Raw genomic sequence first — 23,410 nt, forward strand, 5'->3', positions numbered from 1 at the left:
CTTCTTCTTCTTCTTCTTCTTCTTCTTCTTCTTCTTCTTCTTCTTCTTCTTCTTCTTCTTCTTCTTATTATTATTATTATTATTATTATTATTATTATTATTATTATTATTATTATTATTATTATTATTATTATTATTATTATTATTATTATTATTATTATTATTATTATTATTATTATTATTATTATTATTATTATTATTATTATTAGTAGTAGTAGTAGTAGGAGTGGTAGTAGCAGTAGTGGTAGTTTCAGTAGTAATAGTAGTTACGATCGTGGTAATTCAGTGGTGGTATTGGTGGTGGTGGTGATAGTGGTGGTGTAGGTGGTGTTAATTACATATATCGATATTCAGCCTCTCCACCACAATTTAGAGAAGCTTCCAAAGTGCACAGGAGGAGGAGGGGGAGGAGGAGGAGGAGGAGGAGGAGGAGGAGGAGGAGAAGGAGGAAAGTGGATGGAAACTAGTAATATTCGGATGTGAGGAAGAGGAGAGGATATTATACGAGAGAGAGAGAGAGAGAGAGAGAGAGAGAGAGAGAGATAACACACACCTGACTCACGCTTGTCTTGTTGCATTGATAAATCACCTACTTACACTTGTCTTCCTCCTCCTCCACCTCCTCCTCCTCCTCCTTTATATATTGCTCCCTTGGGATGTATGGGGACAGTAAGGCAGAAAATGTAAGTTATATATAGGTGTGTGTGTGTGTGTGTGTGTGTGTGTGTGTGTGTGTGTGTGTGTGTGTGTGTGTGTGTGTGTGTGTGAGTGAGTGTGAGTGTGTCTTCTCGATGGATGAGGAAGAGGAAGAGGATGAGGAGAAGACGAATAACAGGAAGAAGACAAGGAAGAGGAAGAAGAGAAAACGAATAAAAAGGAGAAGATATAGAAGGATAAACTAAAGAAAGAGGAAGAGAAAACGAAGGAAAGTCACACATAAACCAAGAGGAGGAGGAAGAGGAGGAGGAGGAGTATGAGGAGGAACACGAAGAAGATAAGTAAGAGGAAGAAGTTAAAGAGGACAAATAAAAAAAAGAGACAGAGTAAGATGAAATAACGAGCAAGAAAAAAACAAAGAAGGAAAGTAACAGAGGAGGAGGAGGAGGAGGAAAAGAAGAAAATAAGAAAGAGGAAGAAGTTAAAGAGGACAGTAAAAAAAAAAAGGGATGGAGCAAGATGAAATAACGAACAAGAAAAAGCAAAAGAAGGAAGAGAAGGTGAAAGAGGAGGAGGAGGAGGAGGCGGAGGAGGAGGAGGAGGAGGAGGAGGAGGAGGCGTGTAGTTTCCTCGCATCACTTGACAGGGAAAGGAGAGTTCTGCTTTAGTTCAGAAGCCTCCTGTCGGTTGTCTCTTAATACTTGTTCCTCCTCCTCCTCCTCCTCCTCCTCCTCCTCCTCCTCCTCCTCCTCCTCCTTCTTCTCCTCCTTCTCCTCCTCCTCTTCCTCCTTCGTGTACCTCGTCTTCCTCCTCCTAGTTCGCCTGTTTATTCAGCTTCTCCTCCTCCTCTCCTCCTCCTCCTCTTCCTCCTCCTCCTCCTCCTCCTTCTCCTCCTCCTCCTCTTCCTCCTTCGTGTAACTCGTTTTCCTCCTCCTTGTTCGCCTGTTTATTCAGCTTCTCCTCCTCCTCTCCTCCTCTTCCTCCTCCTCTTCCTCTTCCTCCTCCTCCTCCTCAGTAACACGCTTAAAATGAGTGATCAATGTTCTGCAGCGAGTAAAAAAGCCAATATGATGTTAGGATCAATCTCAAGAAACTTTGATTATAAATCACCCGAACTTATGAAGAGATTATATTTAGCATTTGTAAGACCACACCTAGAATACGCCGTTCAGTTCTGGTCACCGAACTATATCAAAGATCAAGTTTTGCTAGAAAGGATACAGCGACGAGCAACCAAACAAATTCCAGCGCTCCGAAACTTGCCATATGACGAGCATTTAAAGCGTCTAGATATGTTTTCCCTTAAAAAAAGCGAAAGAAAAGAGGGGACTTAATTGAAGTGTTCAAAATCCTTAATGGACTCGACAACATTAAACCAGATAGTCTATTTCAGAGAGACACCAACACAATAACACGCAGCAACGGTATGAAGTTAAAGGGAAACCGATGTAACACATTGGTGCGCAGAAGTTCTTTCAATAATAGAGTCGTCGATCACTGGAATAGACTCCCACCGTCAGTAGTTAGCGCGCAGAGTATCAATAGCTTCAAATCTTCATTGGATAAGTACTTCAGGGATAGAAGATTATACTGACCCTTCTTCGCATGTTTTCAGACAGATTGCAGCAAGACGTCAACCTAAATTCATATTATTCTCCCCCACAACCTAGATTGCAAGTAGCGTAAGTTAACAATAGAGTAAAGCAACAGTTAATGTCCGCATGACAGGTGGAGTGAGGTGTGGGTGCAGTAAGGTGACAGGTTACTGGTGCCGTGCCTAGTACCGCCGGTAAAACGAGGATCAAGCCTCCACCTGTGCCCCTGAAACTACACCTCACCCATCGTGAGTATTAGGGGGGATCCTGAGGCTGCCCTGTGTAGGCCACTCGTCCTCTTCCAGTCTCCCTGTGTTTCTGTGTTCTTATGTTCTTATGTAATGAAGTCATTTTCCCCCACAGCATAGGTTACCAGTAGTGTAAGTTAAGGGTAGTAATTTCCTCTTATTTCTCTCTTTACTGTAAAATTTCCATGTCCCTTTCTTCCTTAAAGGTACATGGTGTTCTCTTCTAACTATTTCCTGCCGGCACGTTGCCGGAGGGAGAGGTGGGTGGGGAGGAGCCTTCATCTATTCTGTCCTGTCCTACCACACGTAGATTACTAGTAGTAGCGGTAGTAAACAGACACCCTCGCCATAAACCGATAGGTCTTCTGGTGTCTGTTCTTCCTATGTATTCCTATGTATTCCTCTTCCTCCTTCGTGTAACTCGTCTTCCTCCTCCTTGTTCGCCTGTTTATTCAGCTTCTCCTCCTCCTCCTCCTCCTCCTCCACCTGCATCTCATTTTTGACAGCTCCAACCACTGTGTTTCTTTTCCTTTTTCTTTTCTTTCTTTTATTTTCACTTTTTCCTCTTTCTCTCTTTTCTTCCTTTCTACTCTCATCAATTATATGGAAGGAAAGGTAAATGGAATGCTTAGGTAAGGTTCTCTCTCTCTCTCTCTCTCTCTCTCTCTCTCTCTCTCTCTCTCTCTCTCTCTCTCTCTCTCTCTCTCTCTCTCTCTCTCTCTTTATTATCGTTTTCTCTGCTTTTTGTACTCTTTCCTCCTCTTTTCCTCCTCCTCTTTTCTTCCCTGACTGCTTCTCTTCTTCTTCTTCTTCTTCTTCTTCTTCTTCTTCTTCTTCTTTTTCCTCCTCCTCCTCCTTATCTGAAATGCTGTCACGTTTGTCCGAAGAGTTTCATTTTAACATTGTTGGGGATTTTGTTGTTTTCATTCTCGTTTTTATTTTGTTTCTACGTGTTTGGGTTATTCCGTTTCTCGCTCTCTCTTCCTCTCTCTGTGTTTTTTTTTCTCTTTTTTTTTCAATTATTTTTCACCTTCAAGTTTTACCCTCTTTTTCTCCTCTTTCTTTACCTTTCTTTATATTTTTCTCTTTAGTATTCTGTTTCTTTCTCTATCCTTTCTCTGTTTCTTTTTTCATTCCTCAATTCTTATCTGTTTATTTATCTATTTGTCTATATATCTATCACCTTCAAGTTTTACCCTCTTTTTCTCCCCTTTCTTTACCTTTCTTTATCTTTTTCTCTTTAGTATTCTGTTTCTCTCTCTATCCTTTTTTCTTTCTCTTTTTCTTTCCTCACTTCATATCTGTTTATCTATCTATATCTATATCTATATCTATCTATCTATATTTGTCTATCTATCTCTTTCTCTTTTTCCTCTCTTTCTCACCACTTCGATATACCTCTGTTTACACATTATATTTTCTTTCACCTTTTTCTCGATTATCAAAATAACATTCCATTTCTCACCTTCCTCTTTTTCTATTTTGATACACCTTTTTACTGTTTTTCCTTTCTTTCCTTTCTCTCTTGCTTTTTCTCTCTTTCTCCTTCTTCTCTTTCTCCTTTCATTCCTTCCTTTTCTGTCTTTCCTTCTCTTCCTTTCTCTCTTTCTCCTCCTCCTCTTTTTTCCTTCATTCCTTTTTTACTGTCCTTCCTTATCTTCCTTTCTCTTCCTCCTCTTCCTTCTCTTCCTTCCTTCATTCCTTTTTAGTCTTTTCTTCTCTTCCTTTCTCTCTTTCTCCTCCTCCTTCTCTTCCTCCCTTCATTCCTTTTTTTACTGTTTTTCCTTCTCTTTCTTTCTCTCTTTCTCCTCCTCCTTCTCTTCCTCCCTTCATTCCTTTTTTTACTGTTTTTCCTTCTCTTTCTTTCTCTCTTTCTCCTCCTTTTCTCTTCCTCCCTTCTTTCCTTTTTTACTATTTTTCCTTCTCTTCCTTTCTTCGTTTCTCCTCCTCCTCCTCTTCCCCCCTTCATTCCCTTTGCCATTCCGGTCTTCGTTTTTTATCTCTCTCCTTTTATTCTCCTGTTTATCTTCGCTTCCTTGTTCTGGTTTATTCTTTCGGGTTTTCTTTACTCTTTCTTTCTCCTTTTCTTTATCTTGTTCCTCACCTTTTGTTAATTCTGTTTTTTGCTTTATCTTTCTTTACACTTCTCCCCATTTTCATCTTTTTCTTTATTTCCTTGTTTATCTTCCTTACTCTTCCTTCTTCATGCATTCTCTTATTATTATCGCCCGTTATTCTTCATTATTCTTTTTTTATTATTCCCTTTACTTCTTCCTCTTTATTAATAATTTCGAATACGTTCCTAAAATTTGCCTTTCCTGAAACTGAAGCTGAATGATTGATTGATTAGTGGGAGAGAGAGAGAGAGAGAGAGAGAGAGAGAGAGAGAGAGAGAGAGAGAGAAATGTAAATCGAGATAGAGATGGAGAGGATAAGAATAAAGTAAATAAAGGAGAAAATAATTAAATGAAAAAAGAAGAGGGAACAGAGGAAGGAGATGGAAAGAGGGTGAGTAAAAGGGAGGAAAGGAGAAAGAAATAAAATAAAATAAGAATGCGAACGAGGTAAAAATAGGAAAAAAAAACATGAGAGAGAGAGAGAGAGAGAGAGAGAGAGAGAGAGAGAGAGAGAGAGAGAGAGAGAGAGAGAGAGAGAGAGAGAGAGAGAGAGAAATTGAAAACGAGTAACCTTTTGCACTTTTTTGAATAATTAGGAAGATTAAAAGTCGCTGTGGCCTAATTAGCTAAAAGGGAAAGTGAACTTGCAAAGGTGAGTGAAAGGTGTGTGAGAGAGAGAGAGAGAGAGAGAGAGAGAGAGAGAGAGAGAGAGAGAGAGAGAGAGAGAGAGAGAGAAAGTAAGGTAAAGAAAGGAAGGTAAATTAAAGTAAAGGAAATTAAAGTAAAGGAAATGAAAGGAAGGAAAGAAAAGGAAAGGAAGGGAAAGTAAAGGAAAGAAAAGTAAAGTAAGGAAAGGAAGGGATAGCAAAGGAAAGGAAAGGAAAGGAAAGGTAAATGAGAGTGAGAGGGACAGAGAAAGAGAAGAGAAGAGAAGAAGAAGAAGAGAATAAAACTGAGGAAGGAGAAACAGTTGAAGGAGTGAACGATAGGAAGAGGGGAAAAAAGGAATAATCGGCCGGTAAGATGAAAGATGATAAGAGGGAAATAGATTGATGATGGGAAGGGATGAAAGGAGGAGGAGGAGGAGGAGAGAAAAATGATTATGTGAGTGATCGAGGAGAGGAATAACGCATAGAAGGAATAAATCAGAGAGAGAGAGAGAGAGAGAGAGCAGAGGAAGAGAATGAGGCAAAGAGAAAGAGAAAAAGAGAAAAGAAAATGAAAATGAAAAAAGGGGGAAAATGAAAAAAAGGAAAAAGAGACATAAATCGAAGGAAGGAAGAATGAATAATAGAAAAAAAAGGAGAAAGGAAAAGAAAAGAGAAGAAAAGATAAAAGAATAATGTTTGTCTTTATTCGAAAGTAAAAAAAAAGATAAAGATAGAAGGAAAGAAAAAAGAGAGAGAGAGATTTCCATAATAATAATAATAATAATAATAATAATAATAATAACAATAATAATAATAATAATGTATACTGGAGTGCTCTTGGAACTTTTTAATATCTGTCTCGTCATTAAATATGGACTGAGTGTCGATATGATATTAGTTTTTTTTTTTTTTTTGCTTATCTTCATATTGTTTTCTCTTACTGTTTCATGTGGTCGTCGAGCTCTATTTCACAACAAGCATTTTTTTTTTACAACAAAGGAGACAGCTCAAGGGTCCAAAAAAAGGAAACAATAATAAAAAAAGCCCGCTAATAAAAAAGAGCCCGCTATAATTAAAAAAAAGAAAAATATGACTTCATTTGTATATATTTTTTCACCAAGGCACTATCGCTTCTCACATTAACAATTTCTAAAGGTTAAAGAGTGGGTCAGTCGAGTTCTAATGAGTGTTTCCTTAGGTTCATGGTACAGAAGAAGGGTCAAACTAACACCAGGGTCATAAAACTACCCTTGGAAATGCCCACAACGCCTACGAAAGCCTTGTCAAATATGTATAAAGAGTGGGTCAGTCGAGTTCTAATGAGTGTTTCCTTAGGTTCACGGTACAGAGGAAGGGTCAAACTAACACCAGGGTCATAAAACCACCCCTGGAAATGCCCACAACTCCTACGAAAGCCTTGTCAAATACGTGTAAAGAGGGGGTCAGTCGAGTTCTAATGAGTGTTTCCTTAGGTTCACGGTACAGAAGAAGGGTCAAACTAACACCAAGGTCATAAAACTACTCCTGGAAATGCCCACAACTCCTATGAAAGCCTTGTCAAATACGTGTAAAGAGGAGGTCAGTCGAGCTCTAATGAGTGTTTCCTTAGGTTCATGGTACAGAAGAAGGGTCAAACTACCACCAGGGTCATAAAACTACTCCTGGAAATGCCCACAACGCCTACGAAAGCCTTGTCAAATATGTGTTCTTTGGCGGCGAACTGTTTTATAATACGACCCCAAGAACCTTCGTCTAGTTAACCCAAAGAACACAAGCAAACTAAAAAGAATAACTAGACCCAGAGGTACAAACAAGCAAAAAGAATAACAATGATAACTACACGTGGAATACTTTTTTGTATATTGCAACAAAAGAGACAGCTCAAGGGCACAAAAAAAGGAAACAATAATAAAAAAAAGCCCGCTACTCGCTGCTCCTAAAAAGAATCCAAAGAGGTGGCCGAAAGAGGGGTCAAATACATACTTATTTTACAGTACACAAGAATTTTGATTGTCCGTTGAGCTTCCTGTTAAGAATTTTTCCAGAAGAAGCCGAAAGCCTTAAAATGGATATGTATTATTTATTTAAACTTCTCAGAATATGATTTGCATCCCATGGAAATGCCCCAAACTCCTACGAAAGCCTTGTCAAATGTGTGAGCTTGGCCGCCGGAATGTTTTAGAATACGACTCTAAGTATATTGATCATTATTAAGGATTTACTGTAAGCTGCGTCCAGAGATTTATATTATAATGTAAAAGAGAGAAAAGAGGAGGTAAGACTAGGGCATATGGCAACATTCAAACTGGGAATATTTTTTTTACGGCAAATTATAAATATATGGAATCGCTTGTGTCCAGGGAGATATATTGGTTGGTGAAACAGAGAGAAGAAAAAATAGTTCAGACTAATGTATTTATGCACATTCAAAAGGGGATACAGTTACTTCACAACAAACTAGATAAATGAATGTAAATATATGTAATCCCTTGTGTCCAGGTAGATATATTGCTGTTTAAAAGGTAGAGAGACAAAAAGGAGAGGTCAGACTAGTGTATTCATCAACATTCAAAAGGGTCGCTGTACACATCCCTAGAAACCTTTCTGTGTTATGCTCCTATCGCAGCATAGCGTTCAGGAGACTTTGCTCTATGAGATGAAATTATTTATTTCAACCCTGGTTCAAAGACTGCTGAGAAAAGCGATGATAAGTAAACCGTGTTATAAACATTTCGGAGCTGTCTTGTGACCTCAACTCATCGCATTTCCTTTATGTTTTATTTTATCGAGTTTAGATAAATATAACTGAGTTGCACAATTACTGCTGAGTCCAACGGTACCAACTAAAGTGGTCTGTCGTGAATAAGAGACGAACCATGACGAAGAAAATACAAGTGTGTAGCGTCACGGCGGACATGTGAGTGAGGGAGGGGTGCAGCCAATCACAGGAGCCGGAACAAACGCTGCCTAGGCGCCAGATGAACAGGCTCCGTCAACAGACTAGTATAGTATTTTACCATAGACTGCACTTAATTAAATATCTGAACCTGTTAAATAAATGAAAAGACGCCGCGTTAATGTTCGCAACTATTAACAAAACTATTATGCAAATGAAAAGGCTCATAATTAATTTTCACATTTTAAGTCCATTGGCAGCAGCAGCAGCAGCACGAGCCGTCCACTTAAATGTCTGAAGCTTGGATATGAGAAATTAATAGTTTAATTAATGTGTCTAGATGGAAACTCCGGAAGAGCGTTTTATTTTTTTCATTTTTCATTTTAAGCTCAGTAAGAATTTATATTTATTTTTTCATTTTAAACTCAGTTGGAAGGTTTTTATTTATTATTTATTATTATGAAGGAAGGAATGCTTTAATGGGTATAGTTGCAAATTTAGTAGGAATGTTTTTTTTTATTATTATTTTTACTTGAAGCTCAGTAAGAATTTATATATATTTTTCGTTTTAAACTCAATAAGAATATTTTTGTTATTTTTAATTTTAAACTGAGTGACAATTTGTAATATTTTTAATTTTAAGTTCAGTGAGAATTCATATTATTTTTCATTTTCAGCTCAGTAAGAATTTATATATATATATATATATATATATATATATATATATATATATATATATATATATATATATATATATATATATATATATATATATATATATATATATATATATATATATATATATATATATATATATATATATATATATATATATATATATATATATATATATATATATATATATATCTATTTATATATATATATTTTTATATTTATCTATCTTTATATATATATATATTTGTATATATATATATATTTTAGTTCAGTAAGAATTCATATTATTTTTCATTTTAAACAGAGTGAGTAGGAATGGTATTAATATTCTTCATTTTAAACTCAGTAATATTTTTTCTTTTATTTTCCATTTCAAGCTCAGTAAGAATTATAATATTTTTCATTATAAACTCAGTAAGGATACATTTTTTAAATTTTAAACTAGATATATCAAGACACCTCTCCACCTGGGACTGACCTCTCTTTTGGCCACTCTTTACTTTTGTCTGTTGTGGGAGCGGTGAGTAGCGGGCTCTTTTGTCTACACTCTATTTGTTGCCCTTGAGCCGTGCCCTATGTTATAAAAAAAAAAAGATTGCAGAAATAACCACACCCTCAATTTGCGTTTATCAGAAGAAGGTTTCCTATTTGATATATACATTAAGCTGTTATAGATATAGCAAAGGTTATGTCAATGTATTTATTTAACGAACATTTTAGTTCTAACTAGAAAAATCACTAACAATTTATTTTCCGGGTTTTGATCAGCAGAAGGTTTCCTGTTGAATACGTGAAACTGTTTTAAATGTAGAAAAGAAAGTCACGTTAATGTATTTATTTATCAAAACGAAATACAAACTTTTAACACTAACTAGGAAAATCGTTTACATATTATTTTTGTCCGTATTTTTATCAGAAGGCTCCCTATTGAACTGTTTTAAATATAGAAAAAAATATGATCATGTATTTATGTATGAAAAGGAAATACAGCCTTTTAGCGCTAACTAGAAAAATCATTTATATATTATTTTTCACCGTATTTTTATCAGAAGGTTCCCTATTGAATACATGAGACTTTTAAATATATGAAAAAATTGTTAATGTATTTATTTATCAAAACGAAATACAACCTTTTAGCGCTAACTAGAAAAATCGTTTACATATTATTTTTAACCGTAATTTTATCAGGTTTTCTATTGAATACATGAAACTGTTTTAAATATAGAATAAAAAATGTGTTAATTTTTTTTTTCGAAAGGAAATACAACCTGTTAACGCTAACTAGAAAAATCATTAACAATTTTTTTCGGGTTTTTAATAGAAAATGGTCTCTTAAGTGAATACATGAAGGTGTTTTAAATTATTGAGAAAAGTCGATGTATTTATTTATCAAAACTAAATACAACCTTTTAAATCTAACTAGAAAAATCATTTACGAATTATTTTCCCCGTGTGTTTTTATCAGAAAAGTTTTCCAATTGAAGATTTGAAAATGTTTAAAAAACACCCACACAAAAAAGCTACGTGTAATGTAATTATTTATCAAAACGTTAACGAAATACAACATTTTAATGCTAACCACAAAAATCATTAACAATTTTTTTCGTATTTTTATCAGAATGTTTCCTATTGAACACATGAGACTGTTTTGAATACTGAAAAAGCTATGCTCAATGTATTTATTTATCAACACTAACGAAATACAATATTCCATCGCTAAGTACAAAAATCAAATACGAATTATTTTTCCCCGTGCTGTAATTCGGAAAAAAAGCTCACGGACACAAAATATTTTCTCTCTTACTGGTGGTAAACATAATTTCAAAAGCAGAAATACGTATAAAATGCCTCTAATTACTTCTCTCGTAATATCGAAATCGAGTCTACTGGATTATATATATTTATTTGGCATTTTAACATTTTTACATATTTTTTCGGATAACTAAATTAGAGAGTAGAGAAAGTACAGCTGTCGGCCAACTTCCAATACTTATCTTTCTATTTTTTTCTATTTCTGTTTTTATATGGTCGTCGAGTTTCTATTTAACAACAAACATGGAAGTATAAAAAAAAATATGACTTCATTTATATATATTTTTTTTTATGTCGAAGGCTGAATGGAGTTATGTGTGTATGTGTGTGTGTGTGTGTGTGTGTGTGTGTGTGTGTGTGTGTGTGTGTGTGTGTGTGTGTGTGTGTGTGTTTCTTTCCCTTTACTCTAACACTTTGAATCTATGTAAAATTCTATGTGTGTATTTTTTTATGTGTGCATATGTGTGTGTATGTATGTATGTTTGTTTGTATATGAATGTTGTATCTGTGTATGTATGTGTGTTTGTGTACGTATGTTTATGTAAGTGTGTATGTGTGTGAGTATCTAGAATGTGTGAGTTTGTATGTATATGTATGTATGTATGTATGTATGTATGTATGTGTGTATGTATAAAAATGTGTGTATCTTACCTTATATATGTGTGTCAATGCTTATGTGAGTGTACATGTGTGATATTATGCAAGTATGAGTGTGTGCGTATATGTATGTGTGCTCGTGTGCGTGTGTGTGCGTACGTGTGTGTGCGTCGCTCCTCTCCATTAGTGTCATGGCATAATGGCGGCGGACCAATAATGTTAGTGCCCAACCGTCAATCACAACGCGCTAAATGACGACGCGAATGCCCTTATTGCGCCATTATACGGGAGGGGAAGAGCGGTTTGCTGATGTCTGTGGTGGTGGTGGTGGTGGTAGTAGTAGTAGTAGTAGTAATAGTAACAGTCAAAACACCTCGGTACGTACGTTCAGTCTACCATTGCATCAAAGTAACGGTCTGTGCCATTCTTGAAGGAGTTGATGGTTTCCCGCACTGACCACTTCTACGGGGAGGTTGTTCCAGTGCCGGATGACTCGGTCTGAAAAGTTGCTCCTGTCAGTGTCTGTGTTACATCGCCTCCCTTGAGTAGGTTGAAGGAAGGATGGAGAGGGAGAGATGAAAGAAAAGTTGATAATCCGTTTTCTTTCACAGGATTTCTTTTTGTTGGATAAATTTGTTTTCTTGCTTATAATTTGTCAAGGTAAGAATGTAGACAGAGTTAAGAGGAGGAGGAGGAGGAAGACGAAGAGGAGGAGGAGGGGGAAGACGAAGAGAAGGGGGAGGAAGAATAAGAAGGAGAAGGGAAGGAGGAGGAAGAAAAAGAAGTAGAGGAAGAAAATACCCAAAGCAAAAATATCATCAAAGAAGCGAAAATAGCAAGGCGCTCATTTTGATATCAAGAAATGTAATCAAACTCTTGCGAACGAAATAGAACTCGCAGGCAATGTGTATTTTAATCATATCACATTGCTAAAAATAGACAGGCAAAGATAGATACATAGATAGATAAATAGAGAGAGACTCCTTCTTCTTCTTTCACATTCTGTTTTTTCTCATTCTTCATTTTTATTTTTTTCCATATTTCCACGTATCATCTTCATATTTTTTTTTGCTTCTTTTTTTTCTGCTTCTTCTTCTTCATCTTCTTTCCATCTGACCTCCTCTATCTCCTCCTCCTTCTCCTCCTTCTCCTTCTCCTTGTCGTTCTCCTTCAACTCTCTCTCCTACTTCTCCTTCTCCTCCTTCTCCTTCTCGTTCTCCTTTAATTCTCTCTCCTACTTCTCCTTCTCCTCCTTCTCCTTCTCGTTCTCCTTCAATTCTCTCTCCTACTTCTCCTTCTCCTCCTTCTCCTTCTCCTTCTCGTTCTCCTTTAATTCTCTCTCCTACTTCTCCTTCTCCTTCTCCTTCTCCTTGTCGTTCTCCTTCAATTACGTCTATTACTTCTACACACAGAAATAGAAATACAAAATACATTAAAATTTCAACTCTTATAACCTCGAAATTTTTCGTTTCTCCCTTCCAGAATAACCGTACCCAGCCTCTGTTCGTCCCAGGAAAGTTAGCTGTCCCCGTGCTCAGGTGGGCGGGCAATTAACCTGGGTCTTCTCTCCACGTGGCAGGTGAGTATTGTTATGTATTGATCAACTGCCCGAGGAGGAGGAAGAGACAGAGAAGAAAGTGGAGGAAGAGAAGAAGAAAAAGAAGGAGTATTTGGGTCAGCAGGAGGTTGAAATGGAAGAGGTGATGGAAGATGAGGAGAAAGAGGAGAAGGAGGAGGAAGAGGAGGAGGAGAAGGATCGAAATTGGAAGAAGTGTTTTTTTAGAATATAATATGTGTGAAAGTTATGCAACACACACACACACACACACACACACACACACACACACACACACACACACACACACACACACACACACACACACACACACACACACACACACACAAAGACAAATGAGACAACCCCCCCCCCAAAAAAAAAAAAAAAAACTGCGAAAACAAAACAAAACAACACAGAAAGAACACACACACACACACACACACACACACACACACACACACACACACACACACACACACACACACAAACACAAACACAAACACAGGCACGGATAAGACAACTAAAAAATAATCATAAAAATAACAGTGAAAATGAAAAAAAAAAAAGAAAACAAACACACACACATACACACACAACCGTCCCCCCTGCATAAATCCAAGCAAAAAACAACAACAACAAGGAAAACAAAACAGAACACACCATTAATACTCACAAGTCGAAACACAACAGCCGAACTTAATTGCTAAAGGATCGCACCTGTCCTAAATATCGGCAGGTGTCTCGCGAACAGGTGACACATTAATAGCGGGGAAATTAACTAGCAGGGACAGGTAGGAAAAGGCTTAGGCAATAGTAGTAGTAGTAGTAGTAGTAGTAGTAGCAGTAGTAGCAGTAGTAGTAGTAATAGTAGTAGTAGTAGTAGTAGTAGTAGTAGAAGTAGTGGTGTGTGTGTATACGTGTGTGTGTGTACGCTTTTCTAATATACACAGCTCGTGCACATGAATGGCATGGATTTTGTGTATGAATGAGATATGTGCGTGTCCTGTGTGTGTGTGTGTGTGTGTGTGTGTGTGTGCCACTGACGACAGTAGCGTTGCGTGTTGAACTATTGTTTTCTTATTGACAGCGGAGAGAGAGAGAGAGAGAGAGAGAGAGAGAGAGAGAGAGCAAAGTTATTCACCATCCTTCATAACCACCAGTCCCATCACTTTCCCTTCCCTGTCCACCACTCTTCATCCATCTCTCTCTCTCTCTCTCTCTCTCTCTTCTTTCTCTCTCTCTATCTCTCTCCTATAATTGTTTTCTTTTCTCTCCTTTTGATTCTCTCCATCCGGTGCCATCAGGTTCTCGTGTTTATATTGGGGACAAGGGTTTGCCTCATTCCGTCTCTTCCTCGAGGGCAAAGCGGATTAGGAACGGCGGGGGAGGGGATGAGAGAGAGGCAGAGAGGTGAAGAGGGAGAGAGATAAGTCAAGTTTGGAGGAGGAAGGAGGAAGATTGAGAGGAAGGGAGGTAGGTGTGGTTAGGAAAGGTAAGGTTAGGTTAGGTTATGCTGGGAGTGAGAAGGGAAGATTCGTTTAGGAGGGAGAAGACGTATGTTGTTAGGTAAGGTTAGGAGAGATAGGTTAGGTTAGGTTTGGAGGGAGAGAGGGAGGAAGGTTGAGAGGAAGGGAGGTAGGTGTGGTTAGGAAAGGTAAGGTTAGGTTAGGTTATGCTGGGAAGGAGAATGAAAGGCTCGTTTAGGAGGGAGGAGACGTATGTAGTTAGGTAAGGTTAGGAGAGATAGGTTAGGTTAGGTTTGGAGGGAGAAAGGGAGGAAGGTTGAGAGGAAGGGAGGTAGGTGTGGTTGGGAAAGGTAAGGTTAGGTTAGGTTATGCTGGGAGTGAGAAGGGAAGGTTCGTGTAGGAGGGAGAAGACGTATGTTGTTAGGTAAGGTTAGGAGAGATAGGTTAGGTTAGGTTTGGAGGGAGAAAGGGAGGAAGATTGAGAGGAAGGGAGGTAGGCCGGGTTAGGAGAGGTAAGGTTAGGTTAGAATATGCTGGGAGGGAGAAGGGAAGGTTAGGTTGGGAGGGAGAAGAGATATAGGTTAGGTAAGGTTAGGAAATATAGGTTAGGTTAGGTTAGGTTGGGAGGGAGAGAGGAGAGAGGTTGAGAGGGAGTAGGTTATTTTATGCTGGGAGGGAGAAGGGAAGGTTAGGTTGGGAGGGAGAAGAGATAGAGGTTAGGTAAGGTTAGGAAAGATAGGTTAGGTTAGGTTAGGTTGGAGGGAGAGAGAGAGGTTGAGAGGGAGGCAGGTAAGTCTTGTAAGGAGAGGTAAGGTTGGGTTAGGTTATGCTGGGAGGGAGAAGGGAAAGTTAGGTTGGGAGGGAGAAGAAACATATGTAGGTTAAGGTTAGGAGAGATAGGTTAGGTTAGGTTAGGTTAGGTTAGGAGGGATAGGCTAGGTTAGGTTAGGTTAGGAGGGAGAGAGGGAGAGAGGTTGAGAGGGATAGGTAAGTTAGGTTAAGGTTAAGTTAGGAGGGAGTATTGTAAGTTCAGTTAGGTTAGGTTAGGTTAGCTTAGAATGATTGATATAGATAAATGTATAGAGATAGATAGATAGATAGATAGATAGATAGATAGATAAAGAGAGAGAGGGAGAGACCGAAACGAAAACCGACCGAGTCCGAAACCGAGAACAGTACCGAGAGAGACCGAAACCGAGAGAGCAAAACTGAGAGAGAAAGAGAGAGGCAGGGCATAAAATGTAGATAATTAGCCGTGCCGGAGTGGTGGAGGCCGACGTATTACTCATGTGAGGTAATTTGTGTAACCTTTCCCTAATTACCTGCAAAAATATGGACAGGTGAGCGCCGTTAAAAAAGTTGTAGAAAAATGGAAATTGCGCCGCCGAATAATTAGTAGACGTTAATAATTAAAATGGCGACAAGGTAATTCATGCAGGTTATAAGAGAGAGAGAGAGAGAGTGTGGGGTTTGTTGGTTTCTCTCTCTCTCTCTCAGGTGCGCTTCGAGGTAAACGATCAATCAGAGATGCTTACCTCCTCTTCCTCCTTTTCTTTCTCCTAGTACTCGTCCTCCTCCTACTCCTACTACTACTCCTACAACCTCTTACCTATCTTCCTAATTCCATTCTGTCAGGACGATATAGAGTGCATTGTAGAGAGAGAGAACCTTACCTAAGCATTCCATTTACCTTTCCTTCCATATAATTGAAGAGAGTAGAAAGGAAGAAAAGAGAGAAAGAGGAAAAAGTGAAAATAAAAGAAAGAAAAGAAAAAGGAAAAGAAACACAAAACCCAGTTGACAAAAAAAAAATCCCTGCGAATGAAAGGGTCCCAGGTTCGATCCCCGCTCACGGCAGAGTCTTTGTGCGAGGCAGCGCTTTTATGTAACCTTAGCGGCGCCCTATGGTCTTAGCTACCTGTCTCGAGGGGGTGGGCGGGGAGGGGGGAAGGAGGGGAGGAAGGGAGTAGGGGAGGTCCTTCATTTCCATTGTAGTCCTAAGAGATGAAGATTTGGATGTAGATAGATGGCAAGGAGACGGAAGTAAAGAAGGGAAGGAGATAAAGGAGTAGGAAGTGGAAAAAATTGAAGAAAAGAAACATGAAGGAGGCAGAAGGAGAAGAAAAGGGAGATGAAGAAAGCTGAAAGAGAAGAAAAGGATGATAAAGACAGGTGAGAAAGAAGATGGTAGAAAGATGAAAATGAAAAGGGGAAGGAGATGAAGAAGGAGAAAATAGAAACAAATAAAGCAAAAGAGCAGAAGAAAAGGAAGATGAAGAAAGCTAAAAAAGAAGAAAAGGGTGATAAAGAAAGTAGAGAAAGAAGAAAAGGAGGTCGATGGGAGGAAGATGGAAGTGAGAGGGGAAGGAGATGAAGAAGGAGAAATTAGAAACAAATAAAACAAGAGGAAGATGAAGAAAGCAGAAAGAAGAAAAGGAAGATAAAGAAGAAAAAGAGAAAATGAAAAAGACAGACGTGAAAAAGAAAGAAAAAAAACAATAGAGGCTTAAGGAAATAGATTAAAGTCTAAGAAAAAAGAATGAAAACGTCAGAAGTGGAAATACGATGAAGAAAAGGAAGAGAAGAGGAAGTAGATATCAGAAGTTAAAATAAAGGCAGAAAAACGGATGGGAATAGGAAAGGAAGGATAAAGCATAGGTTAAAGTTAAGAAAGAGGAAAAGAAAGGAGGAAGAGGAGGAAGTGAACCAGAGAAAGGAAGGGAACCATGAACGAAAGGAGAGAAAGGATAAAGTCAAGGAAGAGGAAAGGAAAGAAAGTGTGTAGGAGGAGGAAATAAAGCAGTGCAACGAACCAAGAACTGAAGGAGAGAAAGTATCAAGTCAAGGGAGAGGAAAGAAAAGGAGGATGAGGAAGAAGAGGAAGTCAAGCAGAGAAAAGAAGGGAACCAGGAACGGAAGGAGAGAGAAAGGGAAATCGGATTACAGGTCAGAATATTAGAAGCAGGGAAGAGGAGGAGGAAGACGAATGGGATTAGAGAAAGCCAGAACACACGGAGCAGGAGTGTGAAGTGTGGACATGGAAGACGAAGATAGATTTAGCGAAAGAGGGGAAGAGAGAGAGAGGGAGGAAGAGAAAGTGGAGTAGAGGTTAGAAGAAGAGAGAAAGGGAGCAAGATAGATTTAGCGAGAGAGAGAGAGAGAGAGAGAGAGAGAGAGAGAGAGAGAGAGAGAGAGAGAGAGAGAGAGAGAGAGAGAGAGAGAGAAAGTGGATTAGAGGTTAGAAGAATAGAGAAAGGGAGCAAGATAGATTAAGCGAAAGAGGGGAAGAGAGAGAGAGAGAGGAAGAAAGAGAAAGTGGATTAGAGGTTAGAAGAATAGAGAAAGGGATCAAGATAGAGTTAGCCAAAGAGGGGAAGAGAAAGAGAGAGAGGAAGAAAGAGAAAGTGGATTAGAGGTTAGAAGAGTAGAGGAAGGGAAATACAGAAGAAAGAGGAGGGAGACCAGAAGACAGTAAAGTAGAAAGAGGGAAAAAGAAGAGAGATCAAGAGGAACAGAAACCAAGATAGCAGAAACAGGGAAACAGAAGAGAAAAAGGAAAAGAAACAGAAGCTAGGTTAGTTGAAAGACGAAAGCAGAAGAGAAAGAGGACGAAAATAAGACACGAATAACTTAGAAAGAGAGAAGAAGATAAGAAAGAGTAAGAGTAACAGAAAAAAATAGAGTAAAAAAAGGAAAAGAGAGATGAAAGAGGAGAAAGAGGAACATAAATTAATAGAATAGGAAGAGAAGCAGATAAGAAAGAGGAGAAGGAACAGAGGCCAGGAAAGTAGAAAGAGGGAAGAAGAGAAGAAAGAATAGAAAGATAAGAAGGTGAGTGTGTTGAAAGAGAGAAGAGAAAAGAAAGAAGAAAATAAGATAGAGAGGAGGAGGAGAATCACAAACCAACCAAAGACAAGAAACAAAACAAAACAAAAAAACTAAAACACACACACACACACACACACACACACACACACACACACACACACACACACACACACACACACACACACACACACACTCACACATACACAAACAAAAGACAAAAGGTAGGTATAGATAGAAAGGGAGAGTCCACACGAGGCTTTACAGGTAAGGAAGAGGAATAGAGCGGGCTCAGGTAGACAGGCAGACCCAGGTAGGCGCCGGCACCGCTAGGGACAGGTGTTGCGCGAGAGAGACAATTTACCCGAGCAAGCGTGGGAGGGAGAGCGAAAGATGAGCCGGGGTGTTGTGTTTGGATAGGCAGTATTGTGTTGGGCGGGGAATGGATGCTGTGTTTGGTGGGAGAAGGTGATGGGATGGGATGGAAATAGAAGCTGTGTAGTGCGGGGATATGTGTTGTGTTGGTGGGAGACAGTGATGGGATGGGATGGAAATAGAAGCTGTGTAGTGCGGGGATATGTGTTGTGTTGGTGGGAGACAGTGATGGGATGGGATGGAAATAGAAGCTGTGTAGTGCGGGGATATGTGTTGTGTTGGTGGGAGACAGTGATGGGATGGGATGGAAATAAATACTGTGTTGGGCTGAAAAAAAAGGGCTGCTGTTTCACTATCCCACTCCCACTCCGACCTCCTCCAGTCCCCTCTCATTCCCCTCTCAAAACCTTCAGAAAATTCATCCCTGGATCTTTAAATCTTGTCATGTCTATCCTCCGTTATCCTCCACTCCACTCCTCTTCCTCCCACTCTGATCTTCAGTAAACGAATTTCCTCAAAGCGACAAAACAGGACTAGAGCGCAGCGATATTCTGGTGTGTGTTTATTCAGAACGGTTTAGTGTATAATTCTGCATCGTACTCTGACGGTTTTGACGGTTCTCTTAGTTATTTTAGTCTATTGCGTATCCTACTTTAAGAATACCAAACAGCTGGAAGCCCTTACACGAAGAAAATAATTATAATCGTTTAGTGTACCATAATGCATCGTTCTCTGTAGCTAGTGTACCATAATTTGTCATGTCTTAAAGATACCAAATTAATTTTCTAATAGCTTTTACGTAGAGGTTGATATTTAGGAGAAGCAGGAATACAAAATATTTTCCTTATAGACATTACATGAAGAAGAAAGTAAAGGGAAAAAGTATTGCAGAGGTTACTTATTTTCACTTTCTCTTTCTACTGCATCTTTAAATTCGGGGAAAGTTAGAACTTCTAACTATATGATATTCTTGCTTTGTCCATACTTCTAATTTAGAAGTATAGACAAAGCAAGAATATCAGATAGTTTCCCTGGAGCCATTACGGGAAGACAGAAGGAAGGGAAAAAGTGCTACAGAGGCTTCAGATTTTAACTTAGATTCTTAGTCCATCTTGAAATTCTGAGAGTTTGAAATTGTCGAAAAGTAAGACTAAATATTTTCTCTATAGCTATTACACGAAGACAGAAGTAATAGAAAAAAGTGTTAGAGGATTTACATTTTTGCTTAACCTTACCAGTGCATCTTTTAAATTCAGAGGAAGTTAGAAATTTTCGGAAAGCAAGATCTACTACATTCTCCATAGCTCTTACGTGAAATTAAAAGTATGGGAAAACTGTATGGGAAAGTATGGGAAAAAGTGTTACAGAGGATTTATATTTTTGGTTTACCTTACCAGTGTACCTATCTTTTAAATTCAGAGGAAGAGAAATTTTGTAAAAACAAGACCTACTACATTCTCCATAGCTCTTACGTGAAATTAGAAGTATGGGAAAACTGTTAGAGGTCTAAAATGAATCCTTATGCTACAAGTTGATTTTAAAGTGTTACGGAACTAAAAACAAGTGCATTTAAAAGTGTAACATGATTAGTATTTATCTCTATATTACTCGTTCAACTTTAAATTCCTAGAAAGTCTGATAACACATTTTACGGGAGAGATATGTGTGTACGTGTGTGTGTGTGTGCGTGTGTGTGTGTGTGTGTGTGTGTGTGTGTGTGTGTGTGTGTGTGTGTGTGTGTGTGTGTGTTTGTGTGTGTGTGTGTGTGTGTTTGGCAACGGTCGGCGCCATTGTATTTAATTTCATTTTTATATATCTGAAAGGCATCCGAATGGCTTTTCCGGGACTCGCAGAACAAACAAATGAACGCCGATGACTGAGTGACGCTGGTATTAACTTGTCGGACGCGTGTGATTGAAGAGCAATTTATCAGAGCTGTCCGGAAGTGGGGTGAAAGTAGGTCCGCTGGCTGGCGTTATGAAGGGCTGTGTGGAGACGTAATGGAGGAGAGGCTGTTTAGAAAGGCGGTAATGCACTGACCGCTACACGATACTTCACTAATGGCACACTGATTCCTTTCTTTTCTTTAACCCGGTAGCTGCGGGGGTCATGTTACTTAGGTTAGGTTAGGTTAGGTTAGGTTAGGTTAAAGGCCCCTCTAAGTAAAATAATGAGAAAGAATCATCACTCACGCAAATCATTTCATAATATATATCAACGCATGTGTGATCAGTTTATGCATCATCTATTTTGGGGGGTTGGGCCCGTCGCTGCTACACGGTAAAGCCGCAAATTTGGCTCGTCGCTGCTACACGGTAAAGCCGCAAATTTGGCCCGTCGCTGCTACACGGTAAAGCCGCAAATTTGGCTCGTCGCTGCTACACGGTAAAGCCGCAAATTTGGCCCGTCGCTGCTACACGGTAAAGCCGCAAATTTGGCTCGTCGCTGCTACACGGTAAAGCCGCAAATTTGGCTCATCGCTGCTACCGGGTTAATATAAATAAAGAATAAGAAAAACTACTGGAGACACACTTTCAAAACCAGAGAGAACAATATTGGGGAGAATTATTTTAAAAAGGAATCGAAATACTTGTTAGCTCGTGAAGAAGTTACCCCTGATTATTAGTGTGTCTGTCTGTCTGGCTGGCTGTCGTCCATTATGTATGAGAGAGAGAGAGAGAGAGAGAGAGAGAGAGAGAGAGTAGTTATATGTATTGTTTTTCTCCTTCTATAACTAACTACAGATGACTCAGTGTAAGGTGTTTATTTTGTTGACTCTCGAGTTATGGAATCTGATAGTGTGGTCCGTGTAAGCAGGATACGATGCGATGCGATACAAACCATTCTTTTGATAAATATTGAAAGAAAACAAATGAATATACGTTGTGACGACTGAAATGGCAGAGATTGAATATAAAGAAGGTAATACTCTAAATGGAGGGTACAAATGATATGACAAAAGCTATTCTTAGTAGTAATTAAAAAAAATTAAAAACAAGTTAGTGCATTCTCTGTGGAGACTGAAAAGCGGGAATTGATTAGAAAGAAGGTAATACACTTAATGGATTGTGCAAATGATATAACAAAAGCTATTCTTAGTAGTAATAAAAAAAAAGCAAGTTAGTGCATTCTCTGTGGAGACTGAAAAGCGCGGGAATTGATTAGAAAAAAGGTAATACACTTAATGGATTGTGCAAATGATATAACAAAAGCTATTCTTAGTAGTAATTAAAAAAACAAAAACAAGTTAGTGTATTCTCTGTGGAGACTAAAAAGCGCGGGAATTGATTAGAAAAAATGTATTACACTTAATGGATTGTGCAAATGATATAACAAAAGCTATTCTTAGTAGTAATAAAAAAAAGCAAGTTAGTGTATTCTCTGTGGAGACTAAAAAGCGGGAATTGATTAGAAAGAAGGTAATACATTAAATGGAGGATGCAAATGATATAACAAAAGCTATTCTTAGTAGTAATTAAAAAAAAAGAATCAAGTTAGTGTTTTCTTTGTGAAGACTAAAAAGCGGGAATTGATTAGAAAGAAGGTAATACATTTCTTGAAGAGTACAGAATGATATAAAAAAAAGCCATTCCTCAGATAGAAATTAAAAAGCCAATGAATATATTCGTTGTGAAGACTTGAATGAAAGAGGTTGATTATAGCGAAGGTATTAATCAGTTGAAGGGAACAAAATGACATTACAAAGAGTCATTCATGTTATAGAAATGAAGATAACAGCGACGACTATAAATCATTTTGTCGACCTAAAGGGCAGAGGTTAATTAAAACAGAAGGAAGGTATTAACTGATTGGATGCTGGAAAATATTACAAAAAAAAAAAAAACACAATTCATGCTAGAGTAATTTAAAACCAAGTGAACGCCAATGAATACAATATCATTTAGACAACGTTAGAAAATACAGAATTAGGACGCGATTTCAGAGAGTAAAGTTTATTGTATTTACCGATCGAGAGATTTGTGTATTTCTCTTGATTTATCTTATTGCTGAAACTCGTGAATGTGAGGCTGTACTTGTTTATTTCTCTTTATTTATCTTATTGCTGAAACTCGGGACTGTGAGGCTGTTAGTGATGTGCTCGAACCTTACACAAGCCGAATCTACATATTTATTACTGTACATTACATTAGCAAAGCCTGACTCTGCGGCAAGGAAGGGGGAAGGTGATGGAGGGGAGATAGATAAATAGTGCTTTGCCGTGAAAATAGGTAAACAAGAGAGGAATTAGTATTGGGTAGGAAGAAGAGAGAAGAGAAGAGAGTAAGGGGAAGAAAATGAAAGAAAGAGAAGTATGAGAGAGAGAGAGAGAGAGAGAGAAGTGAAGTATAGCCAATTAAAAATGATAATGCAGAACAGAGCAGTAGAGAGAAAAAAAAAGTAAAAAAAAGGCATAACACTCTTATTCACAAAGGCACTCACTCACGCACTCACTCTTACTCACTCACAGTCACTCACTCACACGCATACGCCCTCCCTTTCTCCCTCTCTCCCACTCACTCACTCACTCACACACACTCCCTCCCTCCCTCCTCTCTCCCTCCTTTCCTCACTCACTCACTCACTTACCAGCCAAGCCAGAAATAAACTCATCTTTTCCTTCCCCTCCCCCACTCACGCATTACCAGCTAGATCAGAAAGCTTCCAATATGCAATCAGTGACGGGAGGTGAAGTTCGATGTATTAATTGCACAGAGGAGAGAGAGAAAAATAAATAAATAAAAAGAAGAGCAGAAAAAAAATATACGAATAGGATGAAAGTGAAGAGAAACTAAAAAAATAAGTTTATCATGACAGAGGACTGCACTGATGGGGAAGCAGGGATGGAGGGTTCGTATTCGGTGTGTTTGAAGATGCCCTAAACTTAACCTAACCTAACAATACCCCGAACAGTTACCGTATCTACGTCTTGACTCAGAAA

At 38.4% G+C, this 23,410-nt stretch overlaps 1 long non-coding RNA gene across 1 annotated transcript in view; it reads left to right on the top strand.

Annotated features, from left to right (window-relative positions):
• The window catches only part of LOC126980287 (uncharacterized), a 143,301-nt gene that overhangs the window by 84,607 nt on the left and 35,284 nt on the right, over nucleotides 1-23,410 (top strand). The window contains exon 4 of the long non-coding RNA XR_007733045.1: nucleotides 12,730-12,826. This is a non-coding gene — a long non-coding RNA (uncharacterized LOC126980287). The remainder of the gene's footprint in view (nucleotides 1-12,729; nucleotides 12,827-23,410) is intronic.

Source organism: Eriocheir sinensis, chromosome 44 (assembly GCF_024679095.1).
Source record: "Eriocheir sinensis breed Jianghai 21 chromosome 44, ASM2467909v1, whole genome shotgun sequence".
NCBI classification, from domain to species: Eukaryota; Metazoa; Arthropoda; class Malacostraca; order Decapoda; family Varunidae; genus Eriocheir; species Eriocheir sinensis.